This window comes from Puma concolor, chromosome B1, assembly GCF_028749965.1.
Source record: "Puma concolor isolate L17-30 chromosome B1, mPumCon1.1.hap2, whole genome shotgun sequence".
NCBI lineage: Eukaryota > Metazoa > Chordata > Mammalia > Carnivora > Felidae > Puma > Puma concolor.
The window spans coordinates 151437497-151456382 of NC_141670.1; the positions used below are offsets into that span (position 1 = coordinate 151437497).

Below are 18886 nucleotides of genomic sequence, written 5' to 3' on the forward strand. Positions count from 1 at the left end.
AGCCTCAAACTGGCTTACACAATAAGAAAAATTACTTAACATAACAGGATTTCTAAAAGCAGAGCTGGTCTTAGTCCTGTTTGATATAGCAGCTCAAATGTGTTAGGTAAGATCCAGATTCCTTCTGTCTCCCCTAGGCTGTTTTTAGTGACTCAGCTTTGCCCTCAGGTTGGCTTCTCTCAGAGTTGCAAGATGGCTATAGCAGTCCCATGTGTCAGATTGATACAGGGTGTGCAGAGGAAAAGAAAAGAAATGATCTCTTAGTTTGACTTATTTTATTTATTTATTTTTAAAATTTTGTTAGCATTTATCTATTTTTGAGACAGAGAGAGACAGAGCACTAGTGGGGGAGGGACAGAGAGAGAGGGAGACACAGAATCCAAAGCAGGCTTCAGGCTCTGAGCAGTTAGCACAGAGCCTGATATGGGGCTCGAATTCAAAGACTGTGAGATCATGACCTGAGCCAAAGTCAGACGCCCAACTGACTGAGCCACTCAGGCACCCCTAGTTTGACTTATCTTAAAAGAAAGGAAGCCTTTGCTAGCAGTCCTCCAGCCAACTTCCCCTCCCATATACTTGGCCAGAACTGAATTGACATGTCCACTCTTGAACAACCATTGGTCAGGGGGGTAGAACCATCTAGTTTAGCTAACACTAATTACATGGGAGTGAAATAAATGTAGGGATGTTCTTTAAGAGAACTTTTGCCCAAGGATCAATGGTAATTAGTAGTTCTTTTTATAGTTCAGTGAATTGAAGATTGAGAATTCTAAGAGGCAAAAACATGAACTAGAAAGGTTTTTCAGTGAGGATGCCCAACTTTCTACTCAAGATAACATTAAATAATCATTGGATATTACTTGTATTAGTACTCAGATTCCTTTTTTGGTGAGACATTTATCCTTTATTATGACAAATATTTGTTCAAAATTTCAAGAAGTCACCTTTCTTTACCAACATGTTAACAGAATAACACGAAGATTCTACTGTTCAGTCTGTGAACATTATGTGAATACTGTTTCTTTCCTCTTGAGAGTAATGTCAAGGGATCTTCAAGGGACACCCTTTGATACTCAAGATAATTGAAAAATAAAAATTCCTAAGTACAAAATTCCATTCTCCATTTGGGAAAGTGATAGGTTTCCTCTACTCTCTAAAATAGACATTTCAAAGTAATAAACACTGAAAAGTTCTTAGGTCATAGTGTAAGATTTAAGTGAAGTGATTTTTTTTTTTATGATTTCTCTCTCTCCCCTTGTTATAGTTTAGCATGTGGATGTGGAATGGCCTAAGCCTTGCTGAACCTTTCACCCAGTGATAATCTTACTAAGAAGGGGAGTCCTAGTTGAAGAGAGTCTTAACAGAAACAAATAGCAAGCAAAATATTCCAAGAATACGTGCCACAGTAACATGGACCCCACCAAGATATTTGTTACAGAAAAAAATTAACTCTTATTCTTTTCTTACATTTAAATAAATAATTTTTGTTGAAGGTTTGTCTGGCCATGACATTCACTCAGAGGAGCCCATCCAGCCTAGTAATATGTTCCCAATCCAACCTCAGGAAGTGTAACATGTAATAATCTGCACTGCCTTTCTGTTATCAACACTAGAGATGAAATATACTGCAAGTTTTAGTTGCCATTATCATTTCAGTATTTATAAACATGTACAAATTCTCTTTTTCTCCACCATGTTTCCTATCAGCACAACCTCTTGGAATAAGTTTCATAAATTTATTATCTATTTTCAGACATCCCAGTTTCCATTTGGCTTAATTCTAGTTTAAAAGGATGCTCACTCTTTTTAACACTTTGGGATTTATTAAACGAGTTTTTGATAATGACACTGCTCACTCTTACTCTTTCCAGATTAGAGTTTAATATTTCTACTCTAGGATCATATGGCAACTCTAGGAGCCCCTTGGTCATTTTAGTTTCCTTTCTTTGGGCCTGTTCTGTGTCCATTAGCATTTTCCTTCAGTGCAGTCACTGTAATTATTATACATGGTGTTACAGAAGATTGATTGGCCTTTTATATTCATGAGATTTTCCTTCCTAACTTTCCTTTACAGTAAATTTACTCTTTTAGTTTTGCAGTTCTATGAGTTTTGAGAAATGTATACAATCAAGACTATATCTATTACCTTAAAAAGTTACCTGTGCTCATTGATAGTCAATCTTCTATTCCTGCTCCAGTCTGCGATGGTCACTGGGCTGTTTTTTGTTCCTATAATTTTATCTTTTTCAAATGTCATATAAATGGAATCAAATAGTCTTTTGTACCCAGCTTCTTTCTTAGTTGTGTGTGTGTGTGTGTGTGTGTGTGTGTGTGTGTGTGTGTGTGTCTATCATAAAATCATTGGGAGATTTATCTATGTTATTGCATATATAAGTGTGTTCATTTTTATTGCTGAGAAAGAATACATTGCATGGCTATATCACGATTTCTTTATCCATTTAGTAGCTGATGGATATTTGGAATGTTTCAAGTTTTTGGTGATTTATTTTTTTTCTACTCGTTTTCTATTTTGCTCTTTGCTATTCCTTTCTTTGACTTTTTCTTGGTTTACTTTGCTTTTCTTTTTTCTAGTGTCTTAAGGTAGAGGCTAAATTATTGTCTTATTTTCTAATAAAAGAACTTAAAGCTATAAAATTTTCTTTTAAGCACTGTGTTAAGAGTATCCCACAAATTTTTATATGGTAGATATTTTTTCTTTCAATGCAAAGTATTTCTAATTGTGAATTCTTTTTAATCTATAAGTCATTAGAAGGTGGTTATTTAATTTCTCAATACTTGGTGGATTTTCCAGACATCTTCCTGTTATCAATTTGTAGGTTAATTCTCCTGTTAAGATTTATTTTTAATTTGTTGAGGTGTAACCAGATTGTGGTTTTTCTTAGTAAATGTTCCATATGCAGTGGAAAAGAATATATATTGTGCTGTTGTTGGGTGGAGTGTTCTAGAAATGTCAACTAAGGCAAGATGGTTGATAATGTTCCTAAGGTATTTTCCTTCCTTACTGATTTTCAGTCTACCTATTCTATAAATAGGATATACTACTAAGGAGTATATAAGTATACTACTAAGGATATACTACTAAGGAATGTTGATGTTTTAAACTATAAATGTGGATTTCTCCTCTGATTTTAATAGTATCTGCTTCAGGTATTTTGAAGCTCTGTTATTAGTTGCAATGATTGTTATATCACAGTTATGTTGGTGAAATGACCTCTTTATTATTATTCATTATCTTCTTCAGTTCTTGATAAATTCCTTAAATTTGTAGTCTAATTTTGTCAAATGTTAATAGAGTCACTACAGCTTTCTTTTGATTGGTGTTTGTATAATAGAAAGTTTTTCTATCCTTTTACTTGTAGCTTATGTCTTTATATGTATAATAGTTTTTTTATAGACAATATAGTTGGGTTTTGTTTCTATAACCAATCTGATAATCTCTGCCTTTTAATTTGGGTTTTTAAAATAATTTACATTTAATGTCATTTTGATATGGTTGTATGTATGTATGCATGCATGCATGTATTTTCAAGTTTTTATTTGAATTCTAGTTAGTTAACATATGGTGTAATACTAGTTTAGAAGTAGAATTTAGTGACTCATCATCTACACACAACATGCAATGTTCATCACAATGTATTCAAATCTAACCATTTTGCTAATTGTTCTATATTTGTTTCATCTGTTCTTTTTCCCCTTTTACTCTTTCCTGCCTTCTTTTGGATTAATCAATTATTTATTTTTTCCCACTTTATCTCTACTATTGGATTTTATTTATAACCCTTTCTTAAAAGTTTTAAGTATCTTTCTATGATTTACATCTTTAAATTATTATAATTTACTTTCAAATAATATTATACCACTTCATATAGTATAAGACGTTAATGCTGTATTCTTCCAGTTTCTTTCTCCCATCCTTTGAGCTATTCCTGGAAAACATTTTACTTTTTGTATGTTATAAATCCCATAATGTATAAAAATCCCACAATATGTGGTTACTAATTTTGCTTTATACAATTATCTTTTGAAGCAATTAAAAATAATGAAGTTGTCTTATATCTACCACTCACTACTTCTTAAACACATGGGGCATTTTCCTGATTTAGACTCATTGCACAAGATGTTGCCTCTACCTAAGGTTATCTTTCCCTACCATGTGTATGTATCATGTATCATTTTTTTTAACTTATTATGGTCTTGCTTCATAGTGAGAGTTTCCTTGGCTACTCTATTAAATGTTTTACTCCTGCAACCTAGTTCACTGTTATGCTTAAACTGCTTTATTTTTCTCCTATAAGAATTAGTACCATCCAATATGCTATATATTTTTTACTCATTTTTCTGTCTGACTCTTCTAGAACATTCATTGTAAGCTTCATGAGGATAGGGTTATCTGTTTTGATGACTGACATATTCTTAGGCCTATAGCACACAGTAGGTGACTACTCAATAAAAAAGATGGTGAATGATACTAATGGAACATTATTTGCATGACTCTGTTTTTAATAATGAAATGGAGGCATATCTAAAAAGACCAAAATGACATTACTTTAATTGTTATTACAAGTCTATGGGATAGATTTTGAAAGAATGAGTTTTCAATGTTAATATTACCATGACTAACCTATTTCCATCTGTAGTTCCATCAAGTGAAACTGAAACTATTAATTTATAACAAAAATTTTACTAAAATGCTCATTGATGGAATGAATAGTTTTATTACTAATCTTTTCTACCCTTTATGCTAGATTTTAAGATATTTAAATACAAATTAATGGTGATAAAACTATGTTGGGAAATTCTCTCTGTGAAGAAAAGTCTTTTATGTGTCATGACTATCTCTCCTTGGGATTGTTCTAATACCAACTAAAGGCTGTGATGCAGATAATCCATAAGCTGCTTCCAGGTAAATTTTTAAAATTAAAATCTATCTGTCTGGGTGAATTTATAAGGGCTTTTATTTCCCTAGATGCTGATTCACTGCAGTGAATAAGAAAAAAATGGAATGTTATGTTAAATCAATATGAGACCTGATTTCTTCCCTTGAGAAATGTACACTATGTGGGTGTGTCTCTTGTTTAGCTGTGTGCATATTTGAAAAATAATGAAAACAGCTGAATACACCTTTGACACAAGCTTGTAGTTCAACTTGATAGAGGTTTCTGTTATTAAATACTAAAAGAGCAATAACAGTAATAATGATCATTTATGGGAAGATGACTGTTAAGTTAAATGTTAAGCTCATTTATTTATCAGGTGGTTAATTGATAGCTACCATGTGTCAGGAATTAAGTTAAAATATTCTACCAGAAGAGGTAGAAAATAAGTAAATATATAACATAATTTGGATAGTTATAAGTACAACAAAAATAACAAAACAAAGCAGAATAAAAGGGTTGCTTGGAAAGTGATATGGGCTATTTTAAGTTAATCAGAGAAGTCCTCTCTGAAATGGTGTTTGAGCGGTCACCTGAATGAAATAAAGGCATGAGACATACAGATGTCTGGTGGAGTAATATTTTAAGCAAAAGGACTTTTCAATGCAAAGATGCAGACTTAATTTTTTTAATGACCCAGAGTAAAATATTACTCTGAATAACTGGCCAGAATAACTGGGAGATATGACAGATTGAATTATAAAATATTTGAAAATGTAATTATACACATATCATTTTCTATCCCTTTGTTCTTGATTCAGTAGACAGTAGGCATCTGGAGATGTTTAAGCAGAAGAAACACCATCAGAAAAGTACTTTATAAATATCTCTATTCACAGGGTGTTAGATTATCAGAAAGAAAAAGTGAAAACAAAGAGAACAGCTTAGACTCTATTATGATTGTTCAGTCAGTAAGGACATAGGGACGCAGAACTTAACCCAAATCTTTGGGTTTAATTATTTGTGGGTTCAATTGTCAAAGGTAGGTGTGTAAAATACAGAAACAGTTTGAGATTTGGAATCATAGTCCTGAATTCAAATCCTAATCCCAAATTTTGCCAATTTTACTTTGCCCAAATTAATCTAAATCTTAGCTAATTCATCGTTAAATGAGGCTATTAGTAACTACATGGTAAATTGCTGGAAAATTTGAGATAAGATGTATCAACTGCCCAACACCATGACTGACAGAGAGGAGATGTTGCAAAGTAGAAAATACACAAATCTGCCTCCCTCAAGATGACATCTGGGGGATACCATCCTTTCATTGACTACTCATTATATGTCAGACACTGTGCCTCAGCATTTAATTTATATTATCTTTTAATATAGTCCATAAAATTAAAGCCATTATCCCCATTTTATCAAAAAGTTACCTGCCAGCTGGAAGTATTAGGCAATCTGTTTCATGTTCTCTTAATATAGCAGGCAAGAATGTCTCAGCTGTCATAAGAATATTCCTAAAATTTTTGGAAGGAGAATGTGTTTATTAGAGATTCAAAGTGACAGAATAATTTCAGAAATATTAAAATTGTGATAGATGTGTAAACTTCAACTGTAAAATGTGGATTTAGGCAATGAAGGTAAAGAAAGGGAAAATAGCTGTGTTCTGGAATTACAGTGCTGAGGTTTAGTTATATTATAGTATCACACCTAATATAACACAGAATTCATATAGAAACCTCCTCTACTTGTTGAGCTTTAACCTAAATGAGGCATAAAAGAAACATGGCTTGGGATCAAATGCATGATGGTCTTAGTTTTTTTTTTTTTTTTTTTTTGAGGTGACTTAATAGTCTCTTTGAAAAATGACTGAAGAATTATTACTCTTCATTCCTGTCCTTGGACCCCTACTAGAGCTATTTTTCTTTTTTGAGGCAAGAAAGTCTGACAAGAATACAGAAAAATATTCTACTGGAGTGAGAACCAAAATTAAATTAACATACTGTAAGGGAGGAAAGACATTGGATTCAATTATACCTGACAAAACACTGTGTTCTTTTTTAAATAAAAATTAGCAAGCTAATGGAAGTTTAATAATAGCAAGCTCATTTATAGCATTCACGGCACTTTACATATAGAATTTCATTTTATTTCCATAAAACTTATGAAGTAGATACTCTCACATCCATTTTGCTAATAAAAACAAAACAAAACAAAACCGAAGCACAAAAAAGTTAAGTATCTTCTGTAACGTCACACAGATGATAAGCATTAATGTGGGATATAAAGCAAATAGCTGGACTCCAGAGGGTGCTTCTGAACACTATACTATATCTCAACTCAAATCACTCAAAACAAACTTTATGCCTTTTAAATAACCATAGAGCAGACCATAATGAAAGGCCATTGTTGGGGATTTAATTTCACTGTACCTTATATCCATGGCTAAACACTAGAGAGAAAGGGTCTAAGTCTATGGATATTTGTTTCACAGGTATCTTTGTGCATTCAAAACTGCATTTATTTATTTACTTATTTTTGTGTGTGTAAAGTAATTCTGTCTATCTATTTATTTAGATTGTATTTTTTTAAGTATTGTATTTTTTTTTATTTTTTGTCATCTCCTTAACATAACCACTTCCGTTATTGCTTTTAGTGTTTTTCTTTTTAATATAATTTATTGTCAAGTTGGCTAACATACAGTGTATAAAGTGTGCTCTTGGTTTTGGGGGTAGATTCCTATGGTTCATCACTTACGTACTACACCCACTGCTCATCCCAACAAGTTCCTTCCTCAATACCCATCACTTATTTCCCATCTCTCCTGTGCTCCCATCAACCCTAAGTTTGTTCTCTGTATTTAAGAGTTTCTTATGGTTTGCCTCCCTCTCTCTTTGTTTGTAACTATTTTTTTCCCCTTCCCTTCCCCCAATGGTCTTCTGTTAAGTTTCTCAACTTCCACATATGAGTGAAAACATATGATATCTGTCTTTCTCTGACTGATTGATTTCACTCAGCATAATACCTTCCAGTTCTATCCACGTTGCTGCAAATGGCAGGATTTCATTCTTTCTCATTGCCAAGTAGTTTCCATTGTATATATAAACCACATCTTCTTTATCCATTCATCAGTTGATGGATATTTAGGCTCTTTCCATAATTTGGCTATCATTGAAAGCGCTGCTATAAATATTGGCGTCCATGTACTCCTATGATTCACTCCTGTATCCTGTGGATAAATTCCTAGCACTGCTATTGCTGGGCCATAAGGTAATTCTATTTTTAAGTTTTTGAGGAACCTCCACACTGTTTTCCAGAGTGGCTGCACCAGTTTGTATTGCCACCAATAGTGCAAGAGTGTTCCCGTTTCTTCACATCCTCGCCAGCATCTGTTGTTTCCTGAGCTGTTAATTTTGGCAACTCTGACTGGTGTGAGGTGGTACCTCACTGTGGTTTTGATTTTTATTTCCCTGATGATGAGTGATGTTGAGTATCTTTTCATGTGTCTGTTGGCCATCTGGATGTGGATGGAATGCAGACTTGGAACTGTATTTAAAATGAATATTGTGTCAAGTAAAAATTGCTGTGGCTGAAGTAGAAGAGAGGTTTTTTCTTGCTTTCTCCTCTAGGGTTTTGATGGTTTTCTGTCCAAAGGCAAGGGAATTAAAAGAAAAAATGAACTATTGGGACCTCATGAAGATAAAAAGCTTCTGCACAGCAAAGGAAACAATCAACAAAACTAAAAGGCAACCAAGGAATGGGAAAAGATATTTGCAAATGACATATCAGACAAAGGGCTAGTATCCAAAATCCATAAATAACTCACCAAACTCCACAACAAAAAACAAATAATCCAGGGAAGAAATGGGCAGTAGACATGAATAGACACTTTCTCAAAGAAGACATCCAGATGGCCAATAGGCACATGAAAAGATGCTCAATGACACTCCTCATCAGGGAAATACAGATCAAAATCACACTCAGATACCACCTCACGCCAGTCAGAGTGGCCAAAATGAACAAATCAGGAGACTATAGATGCTGGAGAGGATGTAGAGAAATGGGAACCCTCTTGCACTGTTGGTGGGAATGCAAACTGGTGCAGCCGCTCTGCAAAACAGTGTGGAGGTTCCTCAAAAGATTAAAAATAGATCTACCCTATGACCCAGCAACAGCACTGCTAGGAATTTACCCAAGGGATACAGGAGTGCTGATGCATAGGGGCACTTGTACCCCAATGTTTATAGCAGTGCTTTCAATGATAGCCAAATTATGGAAAGAGCCTAAATGTCCATCAACTGATGAATGGATAAAGAACTTGTGGTCTATATACACAATAGAATACTACTTGGCAATGAGAATGACATCTGACCTTTTGTAGCAATGTGGATGGAACTGGAGAGTGTTATGCTTAGTGAAATAAGTCATACAGAGAAAGACAGATGCCATATATTTTCACTCTTATGTGGATCCTAAGAAACTTAACAGAAGACCATGGGGGAGGGGAAGGAAAAAAAATTAGAGAGGGAGGGAGCCAAATCATAAGAGACTTAAAAACTGAGAATAAACTGAGGGTTGATGGGAGATGGGAGGGAGGGGAAAGTGGGTGATGGGCATTGAGGAGGGCACCTGTTGGGATGAGCACTGGGTGTTGTATGGAAACCAATTTGACAATAAATTTCATAAAAAAAACTTGACCCCCCCCAAAAAAATGAATATTGTATTTGTTTTCTGTTGCTGTTTCTCTCCATTAACATGTGTGCATCACTACGTGTGTGTTTTAGGGGAGGTTGTTAACCTCAGTTAACCCATGTTATTAAAGAGGTATTACTAATCACAGGCATTACCAGAAATGAAGGCTTTTTGGCAAGAAGTAGAGAGAATTGTTTCCAAACAGAATATCTAATGTGTATCTGTGCTTCAGGTTGAATACAAATACGTTAAGACATGTGTAAGACATAAAAAGAATTTTCCCTTGGGGCTGCTGCTGTGAAAACACCTGATTAGCAAATAAATTATGCTGCACATTGAGGAGTGTACATCATTTATCTTAAGCTGGTTTATTCACATTTCTTTAGTACCAAGGATAATCAGATATTTAAATTCTCATTCTGATGGCACCGGCTATCTGATGGATTCACTTCATCCACTTCAAATTAATTGTACAGAGTCTCTTTATAACATTTTAATGGCATTAAGAACAAACACAGAAATATGCCCAATGAGGAAGTTATGTGAGAGTGATCAAAAAGTTTTGAATAATATTGGTCATACTCTGTTAAAGGATGTTTATATAATCATTACAAAGTAACTTCTCTTTTGTGCATAAACCCTTAGCCAACTCATTCTCATTCCCTTGTGTTACTAAGTCAAACTAACCTTATTCAACATAAACTCTTGGCTCTGTTTCTAATTTTGAAAGGCATCATTTAGTTGGTTGATTTGAAATCAAAGTCAAAGCCTTAAATTCTTAATGAAAAAAAAAAAAAGCATACTTACAAAGTTCTCTGGGACCTGTGCTTTCATCATTTATATTCACCTAATATATAGTTCCTGTTGATGTTTTTATAATTCTTTTTTTTAATGTTTATTTATTTTTGAGAGAGAGACAGAGACAGAGTGCAGGCAAGGGAGAGACAGAGAGAAATGGAGACACAGATTCTGACGCAGGCTCCAGGCTCTCAGCTGTCAGCACACAGCCTGATGCGGGGCTTGAACCCATGAGCTGTGAGATCAGGACCTGAGCTGAAGTGGGCAGACGCTTAACAGACGGAGCCACCCAGGCACCCCAATATTTTCTTTAATTCTTGAAAGTTGTTTGGGAAATGTTTTCTCAACATATCTTTCCCAGGCAGTAAAGAGCTTTAACCCTTTGGTTTGGCCCACAGGTGGAAGAAATTGACATGCTCACCTGATTTTAATTTATGTGACACTATGGGGATAGGTTTGTTAGTCAGCAAATACCCAGTGCTTATAATGGTGCTGGACAAACAGTAGGTGCTCAATAAGAAACTGTTGAATAAATTACATGTGGCAGAAGGATTAGATCCATTTTATATGAACCTAAGGAAAGATAACTAGTGTAATAGATGTAAACTTTAGGAATGCATTCCTTAAAACCATTGTAAGGTTATTTAAAGGTAAAAGGAGCTTCCTCAAAGAATTGGGAAGGAAGGGTTTTAAGAACGGGTTGGAAAACATTATAGTGGTGACATAATAAAAGAGAGTTTAGCATTGGTGATTGAAGTGGATTAATAATGTTATATTTAACCATGAATTTTGAGAAACTATATGTGTTCTTTGGTAAAATCAAGAAAGAGGTCTTCATATCCCTACCCCCATACTTGCAGATACATTTGTATCTGCAACCAGTTTCATAGGAAGCAGTTCTCTTTATCAAGGCTCTCTCTCGAGATCCCAGCTTTTCCTACCTCTTCTGAGGCCCTATGACAGAGAGGGAATAAAGGACTCGCGTCTGTGTCTACCACCTGCCTGCTGATTGCTTAAAGGTCAAAGCCGGCTCCAGTTCAGGAGTTTCCTATGATGAAAAGACTTTATAGAGGTGCCCCTTGAAAAGGTTCTCCTTGGGTGTACGACAGGCAAAGGCTGCGAATTGAATGTGAGGAAGGTGATTAGGGGCTGTGTGACAGATCAGGCTACAGTGGGCTCCATCTTGGGGCATCTTCAGGATTATGCTAAAGAGTTTGTACATCAGTGTGAAAGTCAGCAGTTCATTCTTGTGAGTGTGTCTCAGTGAGGAGATTACATACTAGTAGAGTTCTATATATCCTCTCCGTTCCAGAACAGCTCTGTTTTAAATCAGTGTTCTACGGTAGAGTTCCATGTAAGCATTAATTTGAGAAAAGCGTTCTCACCCCATTGGACATGTTTCTTTTCCCTGCTTAGGGTAAATACCTTGGAATCCTCCTTAACTCTTTCTCTCACATTCTGCATCAATTCATCAACAAAGTCTGTCAGCAAGGCCTGCAAAATATATTCTGAATCCAATAATATATTCTGATCTTCTCACTGCTCACATTCTAGTCCAAGCCACCATCGTCTCCAGCCTGAACTTCTGCAGTGGTCCCCTAACCAGTTTTCCTGCTTTTACCCTTCACGCTACCCCCTCCCTCCACCACAATGTGTTCTCTACAGAGTGATCCTTTTGAAAAGACCCTTACATTCCACCAATCAAAACTCCATAATGCTTTCCTTTCTCACTCAGAATAACATATAGGAGTCCTTATGGTGGCTTGCTAGGTTATGATCTGCTGTGTGACTCTCTCTCTGACCTCGTCTTCTCTTCTGCTTGCTCACTGCACACTGGCTACATTGACCTTCTCGCTCTTCGGCCAACACACCACATCTGCCCCCACTTCAGGACACTCATACTCTCTGTTCCCTTTGCTTGTAGTACTTTCCCCTCAGACAGCTGCACGACTCCATCCTTCACTTTGTTCATGTCTGCTTGGATGTCATCTTTGCAGAGAAGTCTCCTCTGATCGCCTTAATCCCAACCACCTCCATTCATTCTCTATTCTCTTACCTGACATTTTACATTTATATATAGATTATGTGTTGTTCACTGCCTTTCTTCCTCACCAGGAGACATGAGGGCAAAGAATATACCTTCAGTCCTACTATATCCCTACTACTAAAATAGTGCCTGAAACAAGTAGACAATGAACATATGTTGACAGGATGAAGTCAAAGCATATTAATGGTATGCTTGGCAATCATAATAACTGTAAGATCTTTTCCATGCAGGAATTATGATCATTCTAATGCAAATTTTGTAGTTATCCAGAAAATAAAAGATTTTGAAGAGCCTGATATATTTTTGAGGGACACATGAAAACTATAGCTATGTTACCCATATGTGTTAGAATTAAATTAAATTACTATTGTTGTTCTTGTAGCTGCTTTCACAGAGATGGAGCTGACCTTGATAATATTATAGCAAGGGAGAAGGTGGCCTTTGAGTGCTTAGAAGATGGCAATCATGATTTTGAAAATAAGCTATAAGGGGGACAGATCTCATGTTGGATCTAAAAATCATAGGTCTAAAAGAATTTTTTTAAAAGCATTTTTGGAAAGCACATGAAATTCTTATCAGCAATATCCTAGGATGTTCTATATGCTTTTATGTTACATTGCATTATGTAAATAGGATTTAATAGGATTAACATACCTGTCTCCCTGCAATGTACAGAACTATTCCACACTACAATAAAGGAACAGGTTGCTATCCATTTTCTGCCCAGTCTGCAACTTTGCCCCTTTCCATTACCTGCCAAACCAGTCAATTTTATGACTAACTCATACTTGAAATCCCCCCAGGTTCTCATCACTTTGCTAGCTCTTTATGCTACTGTAGTCACTTATTATCATCACATTTTTAGAATATGCTTTCATGTGCCTTTTGAAAAAAACCAGGGGCATTTCTTGCTAGAGTCCCTTGATTTGTGTTCCTAGTCTTTAAAATTCTTATCAAGTCTGAAGCAAATTTTGCCTCATCATGAATGTATCAGTGTCATTACTACTTAGATGACTGAATTTATTTATCTATCTATTTATTTATTTATTTATTTATTTATTTATTTATTTATTGTAATTTTTTTACTCAAGTATAGTTGACATACAATGTTACAGTAATTTAAGGTGTGTAATACAGTGATTCAACTTCTCTATACATCATGCTATGCTCACCACAAGTGTAGCTACCATCTGTCACATACAGCACTATTACAACAGTATAATTGACTATATTCTCTATATTCCTTTTATTCGCATGACTTTTTCATTCCATAACTGGAAGACTGTATTTCCCACTCCCCTCACCCATTTTGCCCCCACCCTTCTCCCCTGTGGTAACCATCAGCTTATTCTCTGTATTTATAGGCCTGATTCTGCTTGTAGTTTCTTTGTTTATTCATTTGTTTTGTTCTTTAGATTCTACATGAGTGAAATAATATGGTATTTGTCTTCCTCAGTCTGATGTATTTCATTCAGCATAATACCCATTAGTTCCATTCATGCTGTCACAAATGGCACGACCTCATTCTTTTTTATGGCTGCATAATATTCCATTTTACACACATACACACACATACACACACACACCCCATATCTTCCTTATCTACTAATTATATATCTTATAAGAGTTTAATATCCAAGATAGATAAAGAATTTCTACAACTCAACACCACAAAACCCAAAATTTGATTAAAAAATGGGCAGAGAACCTGAATAGACATTCTTCCAAAGACATACAGATTGCCAAAGACACATGAAAGATGCTCAACATCACTAATTATCAGGGAAATGCAAATCAAAACTACAATGAAATATCACCTTATGTCTGTTTTCTTTTGTTGATTTTATCAATTTTCATTTGAGTGATATCATTTATTGGTGAGTTTTCTTTGACTTCCAAATAAAGTCTGTAGTCATATTCGTGTTTAAAAAGGTGCTTTTATAATAATGAGAAGTTGTTCTGCTTGCAAGCAAGGAGTAAACAGGAGCAGGATGTATTTAACCCATATCACATGCTGGAGAGCTCCTTTGATCCATCAAGGTCCTGCTCAATTGTCATGTCTGAGATGTCTTTCCTGTATGCCTCTCTATCCCTTTCCCAAACACCTTTATTATTCAATCTTCCATGTTTACTTCTCACTGTACTTAGTAAATCTATTATTTTTCCTATGACACTATATTCATTTTATTATTTTATATCTTTCTACTCTACCATAAGCCTCTTGAATATATGCTGGAATATATTAGGCACATAATAAGTTTCTTAAATAGAATTGAATTAAGTATAACAAAAGGACATATAGCAGTTCCACTGGCCAGATCATGAATCATGTATCTGGGTTCCAAATTCAGTAGTAGCAGAACTTTGCCTAGAGATAAACACTTGACATATTTCACATCAATAAACTAATTGTCATATTATTATGGTAATGTGAAATATAGTGTTGGGATCTTTTACCATGAACTCAATAATCACATAATAAGACTATAGGAGAAAAAAAAAGTATTGAAAAAACTTCTAGTCTATGTGGAGTTCAGAGAAAGTAGATAATACCCACATTTACAAAGCTCAAACCAAGCTTTGCCTCAGCATCTACAAATAAAATACTATAGTATAAATAATACAGATATTTTAATTATATCTCTATTAGTTATTATTAAATGCCTATTATATATATATGACCTGAAAAGATTATAATTAGTAATTAGTTCAGAGAAGCTGAGAATTAGTCTATCAATGCTAACACTAATACCAACACCAATGCTAAACCAAGAAATAATTATTCAATAATAGCAAAAATGTTTTCCAGTGATATAAACTTAGAAAATCAAACACACACACACACACACACACACATGCACATACACGCACACACACGCACACACACACAACTATAATAGGAAGTCTAGAAATGGGAAAAGCAATGCCAGTATATTTCAGTAATGAAATATGGTGAATTAACTAAAATCCCAATTTTATAACTGAATTAACTAAAACAGATTAAAGTTTAAAAAGAGGCAGTGTACTGTACCAAAACACATGCTATTGAGGGTCTCAAATTAGTGGTTTAAGTCCTATCAAGCAAAATGACAGGCAGAAGATAAATCCTAAATATGAATTTAAAAATTAACCTTTTTTGCCACCTGACTCTTTATTCCATCTAGATAATATCTAGTAGTTATGTTTGCTGAGTAAGAAAGTTTTACTCTAGCTTGGGAATGTCTATCATGTGACTATCCTCTGTGACTGGTTTAATCCCCCTGAACCATATAGGCTTACATATATTTCAATTAACTCTTTATTTTTCTATTTATTTATTTATTTATTTATTTATTTATTTATTTAATTTTTTTGAGATAGAGAGTGTGTGTGTGAGTGGGGGGAGGCAGAGGAAGAAAGAGAGAGACAGAGACAGAGACAGAGACAGAGAGAGAATCTTAAGTAGGCTCCATGCCAGTGTGGAGCCTTATACGGGACCCAATCTCATGACTAGTGAGATCATGACCTGAGCCGAAATCAAGAATCAGACCAACTCTGAACCGACTGAGCCACCCAGCTGCCCCTAACTCTTTAAAAGGATACAAATGGATTAACTTTGAGAATTCTGGAATAAGAGTAATTTAGGCACTAATAGGCTATTTTCATTTTCATGACTTATTTCTAATTCATTATTCCTGAATCTGGTAAAAAATACTATAATTTTTCCATATTTCATGGATTTTGAACAGCTTTGTTCCAATGATTCTCATATTAAGATCTATAACCTAAAGATATATGGGACTGAGATCTGAAGGACTGAGAGATATCTTAATCATACAATAATCTCCCCCATTGTGCCTAACATAGAAGAAAAATACACATGCTATTTAATGCACAAAGATATGCTTCTTTCTGCATACTTCTACTTACACTACACTAGTTAGAATCTGAATTATTTTGTTATAAATGCCTCCATTTTAAGAAAAGTTCTGTAAAAGAAACTGGGGAAAAGCAACTCAATTTCAATTGCTTAAATAAATTTTCTAAAAGTGCATGGCTGAACTCTGGTAAGCATCATATGTCCAACAGTCAGCCATCTTTGATACAATAATCATAGAGCTTATTACAACTAGTTTTTGAGAGAGGCAAGCTTTCTCACTTATTTATTTAGGTATGATTACAGCACTTGTCACCAAAGAACCTGCCTCTAAAAGAGGACATAACTCTGAACTTAATTGCTAATCTAAACAAATGGCATTTTGGAGGAGAGGTTATGTTTGCTCTTTTCATCAGAGCATTTGTGAGGCTGTCTGCAGAGAAAGGCATAGACTGAACTTTCTTACAGACATCTTTTTGGTCTGGGATACTGTAGTTAGTCAGCTATATCTACCTGAGTTAAATCATAAGAATGAAATAGCTAGGCGCTGGGGCAGGTGAGTTCCTGGGAACCTTTAAGAGCTATTCTCAGTTTGCTACAAATCTGTGAGTCTGGTGGAGGCGAACCTTGCTGGTTTTCAAAGCTTGATCTTTTTGTACTGTTTTCAATCCTAACAAAGCCATAAAATGCTTCCTCATTTTACAGGTGAGAAGACTGAGCTTCAGAATTTAACTAACTTGCTATTATGAGCAAAACCAGGATTAAATCCAGTTTATCTGGGTTTATGTCCATCATAAAAAAAGTAGTTACCCCTTTGGAGCATGTACCAACATTTTCCATTTAACTTTAAAAAATTTGCTTCAATGGAGGAATATATTTGAGTTGTATTTTCCTTCTCCACTTAGATATTTCCCAATTTTAATTTTAATTTTATTTTAACATGAAGAAAATAAAACAAGGCAAAACAAACAACCCTCCTCCTCAAAAATGAAGGGAACAAAGGCTTAATTCTCTTTGAAATAAATACAATACAAAGTCCCATAAAAAGGTTAAAAGGTTCCATTTAGCATCGGACTCATATTCCGATTTAAAGAAATAATTGTCATGTACAGATCATAATAAACATATAGGAAAATACAAAGGGATTTGAAATGTCATCAAAATAAAACAATCTTTTTCAAAGTTTGAACATGTTACGTATTTCAAAATATCTTTCTAACTTTTCATAGCCAAATTCTAGTTATTGCATACTTAAGACTTGAATGCATTTTGTTTTGCTTATTATGCCCAGCACAAACATTTTACAACAGACTAGCCAACAAATTTACAATTTTTTTGAATGCTTTGTTGGGTTTTATAACCTTATTTTCCCAATTAGGCTAAAGACCACTTCCTTTGTACGTAGCTGGTATCTGCATAATGTTTCTGCCAGCTCTACCTCAAAACATGGAAATGAGTATTTGGTAAAACTTACTTCAACTTCTGTGACACAAAAGTCAACATCTCAGTTACATCAGACTGAGAATAACTGATCACCAGACTAAATTCGTTTTAAAATTAAATATGGCCATGATTCAAAAAATCTTCTTCACCATGATGCAATGTTATCATGGCTTAGTATATGGCTATAATCCCCACAAATTTGACAGAATTTGTTTTTGGCCATTTCTTGCATCTTGAAGGGGTCAGGTACAACAAAGCAAATTGATAAAACTTAGGAAAAAAGAAAGTGAGAAAAACCGCAGCAACCAAAATATCCACAAAATAAATAATCAAGAATTTTTAATGTCAAAGATCTTGTATATGGAAACTTCAATTATGGGTGAGGAAGAAGGTATTGCACATGGGGATATTAATCATTTTTTTTTTATTCTGGGTCTGTGGTGCCAACTTTAACATTGGCTTTTATTAGAGGCATGCAAACAGGTATCAGTGACACAACTAAAATAAAATGAGTCAAAGAGAAAAGGGCATAAAATAAGGACTTTCCATTTGGCTCAGAACCAAGTGTAAGGACAGGACATTGTTCATTACTAACAACATTGATGTCTCAATTGAAATCGCTGTCTCTTCCTTTAATCTTTCTCATCTTGCCAGGAGCTACACAATCATTTACCTAAACACTAAAACAAGAGAGCCATTAATTAATGGCTTATCCCACAGCTAAGCAATCAGCCAGCAAAAGTCAAGAATTGACTAAATCCATCTCCTCCTCTCCATCCCACTGCTCCAGCCTTGGCTCAGGTCCTCACCATCTTTCTCCGGGACCTTCAAAATAACCTTTAAACTAGTCTTTCTCTCTGCACTCTTGCTCTAATCCCCATCCTGTGATTATCTTAAATTCTCAGTCTGATTAAAACTTTTTTTGGCTCCCCATCTTCAGCAGAGTCGATTTCAAACTTTTTACTTTGGGTTACGGGACTCCTCATGAGCTGATCAGCCCACCAGCCTTAGCATATCCTCTTTCTAGTACAGCAGTGCTGAGAAAACATGCAACCATGAACATACTTTGGAGACCATAATAAGTTCTTTGAGGACAAAAGCACATATATATTTTCAATCCCAGTACTAATTACATCAGTACCATCACCCCCC

At 34.9% G+C, this 18886-nt stretch overlaps 1 protein-coding gene and 1 long non-coding RNA gene across 3 annotated transcripts in view; one reads left to right on the forward strand and one right to left on the reverse strand.

Annotated features, from left to right (window-relative positions):
• Positions 1-18886, forward strand: part of LOC112858714 (transmembrane protease serine 11F) — a 92555-nt gene that overhangs the window by 29136 nt on the left and 44533 nt on the right. The gene's annotated exons all lie outside the window — the stretch shown is intronic.
• LOC147581957 (uncharacterized) overlaps positions 6320-18886 on the reverse strand; it is a 286206-nt gene continuing 273639 nt past the window's right edge. Inside the window, exon 4 of the long non-coding RNA XR_015250427.1 lies at positions 6320-6415. This is a non-coding gene — a long non-coding RNA (uncharacterized LOC147581957). The remainder of the gene's footprint in view (positions 6416-18886) is intronic.